Raw genomic sequence first — 13500 nt, 5'->3', positions numbered from 1 at the left:
CACCACCACAGGTTGAGTTGCTACGACCAGAGTGGGCTTCCCGGTTGCTTCACAAGCTTACACAGTTCAACATCACCTATTTTCAGAATGACCCACTCACCTCTTAGGCCGTTGAGCAGCTCCACCTCCAGCAACAGTTGGTCCTTTACACTGTTACGGCGTCCACTTATACTCGTTTGGTATGGCTCTTCTACCAGAACATGTACGAGTTGCTTACTAATGTAGGACTTCTGTCCATTATTGAGGGTTACATCGTCAGCATCATAGAATCCATGATTGCCTAAGTGTTAGGGTTCTTTTCCAAGGCAGACCACCAGTCCTTCCCGGAAGTTAAGGATCAACAACCCATACACAGCCTCATCCAAGAGTACTTACCGGGGGCCCACAGTGATGCAAGTTACACGTGTTTGTGCCGGAGCAAGCTGCCTGGCCGCTTATTATTTATTGACTTAGTGATATATAAGAATGCCCTTTCACTTAGGCATAAAGCTAAGCGCCGCATGGAGTTTGTCCGAGTCCTACATGCTTACCAACATGGTTATCAGGTCTCGCTTACACATGTGATCTGGATGCATATGCGAAAATTTTTGTAGGAGGCCGTTCAGCCTTAACCTATGCAGAACTGGACTTGGCCCTGCCATTTGCCAACTTGCTCACACTTATCTTCGAGTTGAATAACCTTCCAATTGATCCGACTGAGGAGATTGACACTGATATCCAACTTTCGAGCAGCTGGAATGGCAGTATAGCTTATCCGGCATCCTACAACAAGTTGGTGCCCCGGTTGATGAGACCCATGAACCCGTCCACGGCCAACCACCTTATCCTGCCTCCTCTGTGCCTCCCCAATGGGACCCATTGTACATGACTTACGATGAGTGCTTACAACTTCAGCACTCTGTGGATCATGTCTACAGTACTCTTCACGATCACTACTAGATCCTCATGGGTTTGCTAAAAAATTTTCAGGCCCATTAGGACTATGCTTAGGCGGCTTTCGATTAGCTCAACACCCGCCAACATTCAGCAGTCAGTTGCATCACGACAAATTGATTTTTATACATATCGAGAGTCCAACCAATAGCGTTTTGATCAGCTTGACGCTCGGGTTCAGGACGAAGTGTTCAGGACGCAATCATTAATAAACGCCTTGTTTGCATAACATTTGCCCCCACCGCCACCACCAGATTCTCAGTAGTTCCAGACTATCTTTTTCTTTGTCTCTTTTATTTTTGTATTTTCTTTTTAGTTGATTCTCTTTCTACAAAAAAATAAAAATAAAAAATGTGTGTATGCGTGTGTTACTATTTGCCTACCTAGATGCGCACCTATAATCTCTGGTAATATTCTCTCTTGCCTATTTACTTAGCATTTGCTTCCATTGAGGACAATGTCATATTCAAGTTGGAGGATGAGGGTATTTTCTTTCGTGCATTTCTATTTGGAACATAATTCATCCTTATACCTGCTTCACTTGATTACACTACATCACTTGATGTCAACTTGTTGCTAATAGGGTGATGATATTTGCATATGTTAATTGGGGAGAATAGTAGACTTGTATGAAAAGGGTTTATTGGGTAAACACTCGCATGCGATGTTTGCACTAGGATAGTTGTTTGTGGTTGTGGTATTAGTATACATATCATAAGTATGCCTTGATTCACATGAACACACTATCATAGCAGTGACCTTTCTATTATAATCCATGGTGTACATCATTGATAATTGCTAGTGTTACATAAAAGAATAAATGACTAGCCTTGATTCTCAAAATAAAAAAATAAAAAATAAAAAACAAACAAACAAACAAACACGTGACTTGTTTGGGTTCGTAGCCTCTTTAACTCGAGTAATTAAGCCCGCAGGGGTGTCTTCACACCTAGTGCCCTAAAACTGTCTGGTTTGGGAGTCATTGGCCCAATACTTGCTACATGGGTTAATTAGAAAGCTTAAGGGACCTAAACATTGCACAGTTAAGGAAAATATGGAAAAAGACTTGTTTGGATTTGTAGCCTTTTCAACTCGAGTTATTAAGCCCGTAGGAGTGTCTTCACACCTAGTGCCCTAAAACCGTCTGGTCTGGGAGTCATTGGCCCAATGCTTGCTACAAGGGCTGATTAGAAAGCTTAATGGATCAGGACATTGCGCAGTCTTTCAAAAAAAAAAAAAAACATTTTGAGAATCCCAGTTACAAAAGTTTAATCTTGTTTGTATATATTGGGGGTTATTATGAGTTATACTGGGCTATTATAGTGGTCAGTTAACTAGTTATGGAGACTGCACGTTACACTGAGGTTACTGATGATGTGTTCTGCTATCATTCACAAGTACATAGAACTTGATTTGTGTAATACTGAATTGCGGTCTTTACTCAACCGATTCTTCATATTTGTCTACTGTGTCTTTAATGACTCATCATGTCTTAATATTGCATTGTAGTGGCACATAAGTTAATTCTTGAGTGGTGTAATGTGATTGATTGTTCCTGGATAGATGTGAATATGATAATGTTTGTGGGTATCATTTCTGGAAACCCTCACGAGACTTTACTCATCCACTTGGGGTAACTTTGTTGTTTAAAGGCTTGCTGCATATGCTAAATGCAACCATTCTTCCCACGAAAGAAGAGATAGCTAGATTTTGTTTAATTATATTTTATTTTATTTATTTATTTATTTTTCTTTTCTTCTTCTTTATTCCTTGCTTGAGGACTAGCTAGTTGTAAGTTAGGGGATGTGATTGAGGCTGAATTGTGTAACATTGAGGCCGCTAATTAGGATATCTGAACTTTACTTGTGTGTCAAACTATATATTTTGTGCCTGTTTAATGTCAATCAGGTTGTACATAGTGGGAGCATAAAATGAGCAAAAATGCAGAATTTTGGAGAGAAAAGTGCTTCCCACACGTGCGGAGACCTATTCCCGCACGTGCAGCCTTTACCTCATAGCCAAATAGGGCCTTAACTTCCTGCATGCATAGAGGGTTTTCCTACATGTGCGGCACCCCTTCCCACATATGCATTGATCACTCCCGCACATGCGGCCGTACCTCGGGACACGAGCCTACTATCTTGAATCCATTGGAAGAGGCTAGAGGTATAAAAAGACAAAAAATAGGCTGGATTAGAGTTTGAAAATTATTCTAAGGAAATGAGAGGCTAGGGTTTGGAAAAGTGATTTTCCTCAAGCTTCAAGGAGAACTTTCATGGGGGCTTCCACCTCTTCCATTTCTTCCACCTCTTCCCACTCCTTCATGAGTGGCTAGGCTCTTCTTTTAGGGTTTTGATGAAACCCTAACCATGTAAAAGGATTTTTCGTAAGCTTTGATTGTGAAACGGTTTGAATCAATGTATGGATGATTTAGAAGTTTATAATAATTGTTCTTTTCATCTCTTCAAGTATTTTACTCTATGTAATTGTTTAATGCTTTCGATACATTAGTTTTCTTTGTGTTTGTGTTCAAAGTATGAGACGAGTCATGCTACGAGAGACGGGTCGTGTTGCTACCATAGTTTAGAGCAAACGACTTGTGCCACTTAGGATGATCTGTGCCTATTCGTTGAATGAAATAACTCTCTTGATCAATATTTCAAACTTATAGTTGTGAAATATTAGGTGTTACAAACCAGATTGCAATTGATGGCTGATTTTAAATTTCATTTATGTGGTTAGTGGTGAATTATTTGCCCTAGGATTTTTTGCAAAAATCATATCTCAAACTCTATGTTTAATTGTTAATTTAATTTCTCAATTTCATTTAATTCTTGTTTAGTCATAATATCCATCAATCTTTTTAATCAAAATTTATTTAGGAATTTCGCAATTAAATTAGTTTAATTTCACAATTGTTCCTGTGGATTGATGCCTGCACTTGCCATTATTCTAAAAGAATTTGGTATAATTTAGTGTTTATATTTGGTGTGTGAAACGACCTATTAGCCACTCAAACGCCAAGCAAACAGAAAATGAACTTGAAGCTATTCTTCGAGTTCTAAGGCTTCCCAACCTAATTTTCTTCATTTCCAAGCCCCAAATCATGATATCTAAGCTACAAATACCTATGAATGATGCATGATTCATGGAAAAACACTTTTATGCATTGAGTCAAAATTTCATGAAACAATTTATACATTTTGTTAGAATATTCAACATGTCTTTCCTTTTTGAAACCCTCCATTTTTCTTTCAAAGCATGAATTAACCTTTCAAAAATCATGCAAACCAAAAGGAAATGTGGAATTATTACTTTCTATGAATCAAAAGCATCAAGAACAAGGTTAAATCAACAAAAGTTTGGAACTTCTTTCTTGTTCTTCATCCTAGTTCAAACTCCTCTACTCTTTTCCATTTCTTGTTTGATTTAATCCTAATTTATTCTTGTTCTTAGATGCTATGAGAGTTTATTACAAGAATTATCAGTGAAATCTTACCTTAGAACACTTTTTAGATTGAATTTGTTGAAGTTCTTCAGCTTTTCCTATTTTCTCTATTATTTCTCTTTTTTCCTCTTTTCTTCCTCTCTTCTCTAGCCACTTAACATTAGTTCTAGGTTGTTGAATTCTCTTCTTCTTATTTGATTTGGGTCTTGAGCTTTTATTCGATGAGGTAGGGCAAAAGGGAGGTGTATGCATAATTCATTTGTATGCCTTACCAACCAATCTAATCTCACTTAGCTTAGTTAATTGATCTTAGGTATAATTAATCAAGGTTATGTCACACCCCAAATCCGGGCATGACCGGCCGTGGCCCACAGGGACTTAGCCCAAGGCACACGTAAGCCTAAACACGAATCCAATCACATTGAACAACTGAACAATAGTCCAATAATAAATCACCAAAACTCAATCCAGACATGTCACAATTATAAATGGCAAAATCAACCGTAATCAAAAACCATCCAAACTTATGGGATATAAACAACCCACATATCAAAAATAATCCTAAATGAACTTCGATAAGAATAAATATAAATATGCACAAACTTGACATAACACTCTAAACTAAAGGAATGCCCTAGAGGTCCATGCAATTGAGTCCTCGCTACGCCATGAGTCCACTCTAAGTCCTTCTAACACCTGGAAATGGTAAACAACTAAGTCAGCTGATAGCTCAGTGAGTAGCAACATGGATAGTAAATACAGTTTTGAAAACAGGGTTCAATTCCAAAATAAGATATATATCACAGAAACTAGATTGGCATACAGTTTGGTAAATACAATCTGTTTCAAAAAGAAGGTTCCACAATTCAACACTTAAAATACTCATGTCTCGCAAGAACATGATAAACGACATTTTTCACTTAAAACAGATTATAACATGAACACCAATAATTTTTTTGGGTACCAATAAAAACAAATAATCTGCCACACATTTCTCAGGCTATAAGCCCCGTTGGATCCAATACCGAACTAAGAGTCATCCTCAGGGTGACACCTGGGCCTTTTCTCAAAGACGATCCGATTGAAGGTCACCTAGTTGTTTTTAAAGGTCTGTTCCTTACTATCGTTGAGCACTAGAGTCATCACGGCCCAACCCGGATCTGTTCCCTAGTGGCCAGAGTCACCACACACAGTGGAATAATTTCCCTGGACTAAATACACACATGGTCCCAATAATCAATACACATCAGTTTCGCAAAACATGGTAGTTCATCATTATAAACATGAGACCAAAACAAATAGTTTACAGTATGCCAAGTTCACACATGTTTCAGAAATAATTTGATTCAATTGATAATATAATAATTTATCAAAACAGTTTAATCATGAAACAACAATTTAATTTTTCCAACAGTTCAGGGTAGGGGAACATTTATAAAAATATGTAGCAAGAAACTACTCACCTGAAACGAAATGATATAATCCTTGAATCGAATAGAGTGTAAAAGTCCAACTAGTGCCCTGAACGAAGTATATAAAAAAAAAAAACTACACGTCACAACTAATTTAAAATACTACAAAATAGGAACTAAGTAACCTCAACTAAAGCGCACTAACACGGCTCAACCCAACTCACCGTTACTCTTAAATATTAGCTAAGTTCATGTTCTTCAATGTTTAAAACCACCCAAGACATGGGTTCCGGTCAAAACTTAATTAATTGTGACTTTAAGATAAAACAGAATTTCAAACAAGCCTTCCCAACCTATTCGCTAACTTTGAAAATTACAAAAACCCACTCCACGCTATTCAAAAAATTCCAATAACCTCCAGATATGATCTAATGTATCTTAAGTTTCAAACCCAAATGGTTTCACTTGATTTGTTTATCAAAATAATTATCTACAATTTATTATATCCAAACAGGTTGTTTTCTGCAGCACTTTAAAGAAATTGACGGTTCTCTTAATATACACGAGCAATCAATGCAAGGCCAAAAATGTACGAAACTAGACTCGTAACCGGTTCTAATGACACTAATTTGATAATTTTTGGATTTATACCCAAAGAGAACAACACTCCCGAATTTACTATTTCGGACTGGTTTCCCAGACAGATTTGAATACCTCAATTTATATGGATTTTGACTCCCAAAAATTATGAAAAAATTCAGATATACAATTCAATATGTATTTGATCTACTGTAAAAATTTCAGTTCAAAATTCATCCGTTTGATATGGTTTCTTGATTTTTAAAGTTTGTGATTCTGTGCAGAATTTTTGGACTAAGAATTACACCATTCTTTATACAAGAATTTAACTCCTCAAATTTCTTAACAGTATATATATATATATATATACAAAATACATAAACCTACAACTTCTCCATCAATGATCTAAATAATAATAGAGTAAGAATAAAGAACAAAAACAAAGAAAAAAAAAAAAAAGAAGAAAGATACCTACCACACCCAAAAATTACTCCTTGTTTGCAATCCCCTTTTTTCTTCTTCTTTTCTCTCAAACTTCTTCCTCCCCATGGCTGTTGTGGCTGCTGCTATAGAATGTATTAGGAACCTAGGGTTTTTCTTTTCTTTTCTTTGTTATACATAACATAAATGACTCTAGACAAAAATGTCCTTTGTTTTATTTTATTTTATTTTATCTCTCCATTAATTTAAATAAAATACAACTACTATTAGATCAAAATATGCTTACTAATTTGACACATAATTTTATTTTATTTATTTATTTATTTATTTTTTTTAAATAATAAATCTTGCCTTTAAATTGAAGACTTTCACCATAAATTTATTTTAGGTTTTAAAATTAATTAAAAGACCCTCCAAATATTTAATTTGCACTTTAGAATTCACCATCAAAATATTTGAGATTGTAATATTATTATTATTATTATTTAATTATTTACTTAATTTTTTTATATTTGGGTCTTCACATTCTCCCCCACTAAAAGAAAAGTTTCGTCCTCGAAACTAACCTGAGTAAATCATGTGAATAGATGTGGGTACTTCTCGCTCATCTCGTCCTCGCGCTCCCAAGTCGCCTCTTCAACTAGATGATTACGCCACAATACCTTAACCAATTTAATGACCTTTGTACGCAACCTTTTCTCTTTCGAATCCAAAATCTGAACAGGTATCTCCTCATATGAAAAATCCTCTCTAATCTGAAGCGGCTCATAATCTATCACATGCGACGGACTGTGCACATATTTCCTCAGCATAGACACGTGAAACACATTATGCACTCTTGCCAACCTAGGGGGTAGAGCAACACGGTACGCAACCTCACCAACTTTCTCCAATACCTCAAATGGACCAATGTATCTAGGACTCAACTTTCCTTTCTTTCCAAACCTGATCACTCCTTTCCATGGTGATACTTTCAAGAATACCATATCCCCCTCATGAAACTCTAAGTCTCTCCTACGATGGTCGGCATAACTTTTTTGTTTACTCTGAGCAGTCAATAATCTCTCTCTAATGGTGATAATTTTCTGTGTAGCATCCTCCACCAAATCAAGTCCCAACATTTGCCTCTTACCAACCTCATACCAGCACAAATGAGACCTACACTTCCTTACATACAAAGCCTCATAAGGCGTTACTCCCAAACTAGAATGATAACTATTATTATACGCAAACTCCATGAGCGGCAAATAATCATCCCAATTACCTCTCCACTCCAAAGCATAAGCCCTCAACATATCCTCAAGGATTTGAATAGTCCTCTCCAATACCCCATCTATCTAAGGATGATAAGCTGAACTAAAATTTAACCAAGTACCCATAACTGACTGTAACGCACCCCAAAACTTAGACACAAAACGAGGGTCCCAATCTGACACTATTGACACAGGTGCACCATGCAATCTAACAATCTCCTTCACATAAAACTGTGCAAATCGAGCTAGAGAATAGTTCATCTGAACTGCAATAAAATGTGCTGACTTGGTTAATCTATCAACAACAACCCAAACTGCATCGTGATTACTACTAGTACAAGGTAAACCACACACAAAGTCCATGGTGTCATGATCCCACTTCCACTCTGCTATAGGTAAGGGTTGTAGTTTCTCCGCAGGTTTCTAATATTCTACTTTAACTTGTTAACCACCAAACACTGAGCCACAAATTCTGCAATATCTCCCTTTATACCATTCCACCAAAAATGTTCATAAAGATCCCGATACATCTTAGTACTTCCAAGATGAATGCTATAACTATAACTAGAACTATGTGCCTCTGCCATAATCTCCTTCCTCAAATCACAACCAACAGAAACACAAATTCGGCTACGGAATCTAAGCAACCTGTCATCACTAACCACAAAGTCTGCATTCTTACCCTCTGCCATCTCTCCTTTAATACGCTCACACTGGTGGTCAATCTCCTGTGCTAAACGAATCCGTTCTCTAAAGGTTGGCTGAACTGTCAATTGACTACAATAAGCCCTATCACCAGGCATAACAACCTCAAGCCTCAAACGTCTCATGTCTTCCACAAAACAACTCTTAATACACAAAGCAGCTGTATCTCCAATTGCGACCTTCTTACTCAAGGCATCCGCCACTACATTTCCTTCCCTGGATGATACAAAACATTTACATCGAAATCTTTTAGTAACTCAAGCCATCTTCTTTGCCTCAAATTTAGTTCCTTCTGTGTGAAAATATACTTCAAACTCTTATGATCAGTGTAAATCTCACATGACTCTCCATACAAATAATGTCGCTAGATCTTAAGAGCGAAAATCATTGTTGCTAACTCCAAGTCGTGCGTAGGATAATTTCTCTCATGTACTTTCAACTGTTGTGACGTATAAGTAATCTCCTTCCTATGCTGCATGGGCACACATCCTAAACCTTGTCGTGAAGCATCACTATAAATCACAAAACCACCACCATCAGTAGATAAGGCAAGGATTGGAGCTAATATCAACCTTTGTTTAAACTCTTAGAAGCTACACTCACAATCATCATTCCACTCAAACTTTACCTCTTTCCTAATGAGGTTTATAAATGGCAAAGCAATACAGCAGAATCCTTCCACAAACTGTCTATAATATCCAGCAAGCCCTAGAAAGCTACGTACCTCTGTCACAGAAATAGGTTGCGGCCAATCAATAATTGCTATCACCCTCGTGCTATCCATAGATACCCCATCTTTACTCACTACATAGCTCAAAAATGATACACTGCTCAACCAGAATTCACACTTCTTAAATTTTGCATACAGTCTCTTCTCCCTAAGGATCTAAAATACTACCCTCAAATACTGCTCATGCTCCTCTTTACTCCTCGAATAAATTAGGATATCATTAATAAACACTACCACAAATTTTATCCAGTTGGGGTTTAAATACTCAGTTCATTAAATCCATGAATGTGGCTGGTGCATTTGTGAGACCAAAAGGTATCACCAAGAACTCATAATGCTTATAACGGGTTCTAAAAGCAGTCTTAGGAACATCCTCATCCTTTACTTTCAACTGGTGATAGCCTAACCTCAAGTCAATCTTAGAGAATACTTGAACTCCCTACAATTGGTCAAATAGGTCAACAATACGTGGCAAAGGATACATATTCTTCACTGTGACTTTGTTCGGTTCTCAACAATCAATACACAACCTCATAGACCCATCATTCTTCTTCACAAACAACACATGTGCTCCCCAAGTTGAAACACTAGGCTTAATAAAACATTTCTCTAACAACTTCTATAACTAAGTTTGAAACTCCCTCAACTCCAATGGTGCCATTATATAGGGGACTTTAGAAATAAGTGTTGTGTTGGGACCAAGTTAATGAAAAATTCTACCTCGCGATCTAGAGGAAGTCCAGGTAGATCCTTTGGAAAAACATCAACACAATCACTCACTACAGGCAACTCCTCTAACTTCTATTCTGATAGTTCAATACTCACTACACAAGCTAAATAATCATTACACCCTTTACTTAACATTTGATTAGCCTAAAAGGAAGAAGTAAAACAGATAGAAGACCCTTTCCTATCCCCCTGGAAGAAAAACTCAAGTTGCCTTGGCATAGCAAAAACTAACCTCTTTCTAAACCAATCAACAGAGGCGTGATGCTTCGTCAACAAATCCATACTCAAAATCACATCAAAATCCTTCACCTCTAAGGAAATCAAATCCACCAGAACAATCCTACCATCCAAGTTTACCTCACAAGATCTACATACATCTCCTAACACTACTATTTCTCCTAATGGAGTACACATGGTAATACAAACATCTAAACGACCACAAGGAAAAGACAATCCAAATAGATATCTAGGTACTAACTCTTAACCTCCAAAATTAAATTAAGAAAGATTCAACACAAGTTTAAACAAAACTAACTTAACCAAACACTACTAAGGACTATAGGGACTCGGACCTCGTCTAAATGATGAAATGCAAGATATGTAACTCGATAAACTACAGCTCTGATACCACAATTGTCACACCCCAAATCCGGGCATGACCGGCCGTGGCCCACAGGGACTTAGCCCAAGGCACACGCAAGCCTAAACACGAATCCAATCACATTGAACAACTGAACAATAGTCCAATAATAAATCACCAAAACTCAATCCAGACATGTCACAATTATAAATGGCAAAATCAACCGTAATCAAAAACCATCCAAACATATGGGATATAAACAACCCACATATCAAAAATAATCCTAAATGAACTTCAATAAGAATAAATATAAATATGCACAAACTTGACATAACACTCTAAACTAAAGGAATGCCCTAGAGGTCCATGCAATTGAGTCCCCGCTACGCCATGAGTCCACTCTAAGTCCTTCTAACACCTGGAAATGGTAAACAACTAAGTCAGCTGATAGCTCAGTGAGTAGCAACATGGATAGTAAATACAGTTTTGAAAACAGGGTTCAATTCCAAAATAAGATATATATCACAGAAACTAGATTGACATACAGTTTGGTAAATACAATCTGTTTCAAAAAGAAGGTTCCACAATTCAACACTTAAAATACTCATGTCTCGCAAGAACATGATAAACGACATTTTTCACTTAAAACAGATTATAACATGAACACCAATAATTTTTTTGGGTACCAATAAAAACAAATAATCTGCCACACATTTCTCAGGCTATAAGCCCCGTTGGATCCAATACCGAACTAAGAGTCATCCTCAGGGTGGCACCTGGGCCTTTTCTCAAAGACGATCCGATTGAAGGTCACCTAGTTGTTTTTAAAGGTCTGTTCCTTACTATCGTTGAGCACTAGAGTCATCACGGCCCAACCCGGATCTGTTCCCTAGTGGCCAGAGTCACCACACACAGTGGAATAATTTCCCTGGACTAAATACACACATGGTCCCAATAATCAATACACATCAGTTTCGCAAAACATGGTAGTTCATCATTATAAACATGAGACCAAAACAAATAGTTTACAGTATGCCAAGTTCACACATGTTTCAGAAATAATTTGATTCAATTGATAATATAATAATTTATCAAAACAGTTTAATCATGAAACAACAATTTAATTTTTCCAACAGTTCAGGGTAGGGGAACATTTATAAAAATATGTAGCATGAAACTACTCACCTGAAACGAAATGATATAATCCTTGAATCGAATAGAGTGTAAAAGTCCAACTAGTGCCCTGAACGATGTATATAAAAAAAAAAAAAACTACACGTCACAACTAATTTAAAATACTACAAAATAGGAACTAAGTAACCTCAACTAAAGCGCACTAACACGGCTCAACCCAACTCACCGTTACTCTTAAATATTAGCTAAGTTCATGTTCTTCAATGTTTAAAATCACCCAAGACATGGGTTCCGGTCAAAACTTAATTAATTGTGACTTTAAGATAAAACAGAATTTCAAACAAGCCTTCCCAACCTATTCGCTAACTTTGAAAATTACAAAAACCCACTCCACGCTATTCAAAAAATTCCAATAACCTCCAGATATGATCTAATGTATCCTAAGTTTCAAACCCAAATGGTTTCACTTGATTTGTTTATCAAAATAATTATCTACAATTTATTATATCCAAACAGGTTGTTTTCTGCAGCACTTTAAAGAAATTGACGGTTCTCTTAATATACACGAGCAATCAATGCAAGGCCAAAAATGTACGAAACTAGACTCGTAACCGGTTCTAATGACACTAATTTGATAATTTTTGGATTTATACCCAAAGAGAACAACACTCCCGAATTTACTATTTCGGACTGGTTTCCCAGACAGATTTGAATACCTCAATTTATATGGATTTTGACTCCCAAAAATTATGAAAAAATTCAGATATACAATTCAATATGTATTTGATCTACTGTAAAAATTTCAGTTCAAAATTCATCCGTTTGATATGGTTTCTTGATTTTTAAAGTTTGTGATTCTGTGCAGAATTTTTGGACTAAGAATTACACCATTCTTTATACAAGAATTTAACTCCTCAAATTTCTTAACAGTATATATATATATATATATATACAAAATACATAAACCTACAACTTCTCCATCAATGATCTAAATAATAATAGAGTAAGAATAAAGAACAAAAACAAAGAAAAAAAAAAAAAAGAAGAAAGATACCTACCACACCCAAAAATTACTCCTTGTTTGCAATCCCCTTTTTTCTTCTTCTTTTCTCTCAAACTTCTTCCTCCCCATGGCTGTTGTGGCTGCTGCTATAGAATGTATTAGGAACCTAGGGTTTTTCTTTTCTTTTCTTTGTTATACATAACATAAATGACTCTAGACAAAAATGTCCTTTGTTTTATTTTATTTTATTTTATCTCTCCATTAATTTAAATAAAATACAACTACTATTAGATCAAAATATGCTTACTAATTTGACACATAATTTTATTTTATTTATTTATTTATTTTTTTTAAATAATAAATCTTGCCTTTAAATTGAAGACTTTCACCATAAATTTATTTTAGGTTTTAAAATTAATTAAAAGACCCTCCAAATATTTAATTTGCACTTTAGAATTCACCATCAAAATATTTGAGATTGTAATATTATTATTATTATTATTTAATTATTTACTTAATTTTTTTATATTTGGGTCTTCACAGGTTAGTCTCT

At 36.0% G+C, this 13500-nt stretch overlaps 1 long non-coding RNA gene across 1 annotated transcript; it reads right to left on the bottom strand.

The window, feature by feature from the left end:
- Nucleotides 1–4805: 4805 nt before the first annotated feature.
- Nucleotides 4806–13284, bottom strand: LOC145806496 (uncharacterized). The gene is made up of 5 exons (XR_014349772.1): nucleotides 13003–13284; nucleotides 11996–12053; nucleotides 6848–11228; nucleotides 5845–5902; nucleotides 4806–5077 (listed from the first exon to the last, which is right to left on the bottom strand). It is a non-coding gene; the product is annotated as an uncharacterized LOC145806496 (long non-coding RNA).
- Between the last annotated feature and the right edge of the window lie 216 nt (nucleotides 13285–13500).

The sequence above is a fragment of the Camellia sinensis genome, chromosome 13 (genome assembly GCF_055761805.1).
Source record: "Camellia sinensis isolate YWXY chromosome 13, ASM5576180v1, whole genome shotgun sequence".
In the NCBI taxonomy this organism is placed as follows: domain Eukaryota; kingdom Viridiplantae; phylum Streptophyta; class Magnoliopsida; order Ericales; family Theaceae; genus Camellia; species Camellia sinensis.
This window is presented reverse-complemented; position numbering and strand designations above follow the sequence as displayed.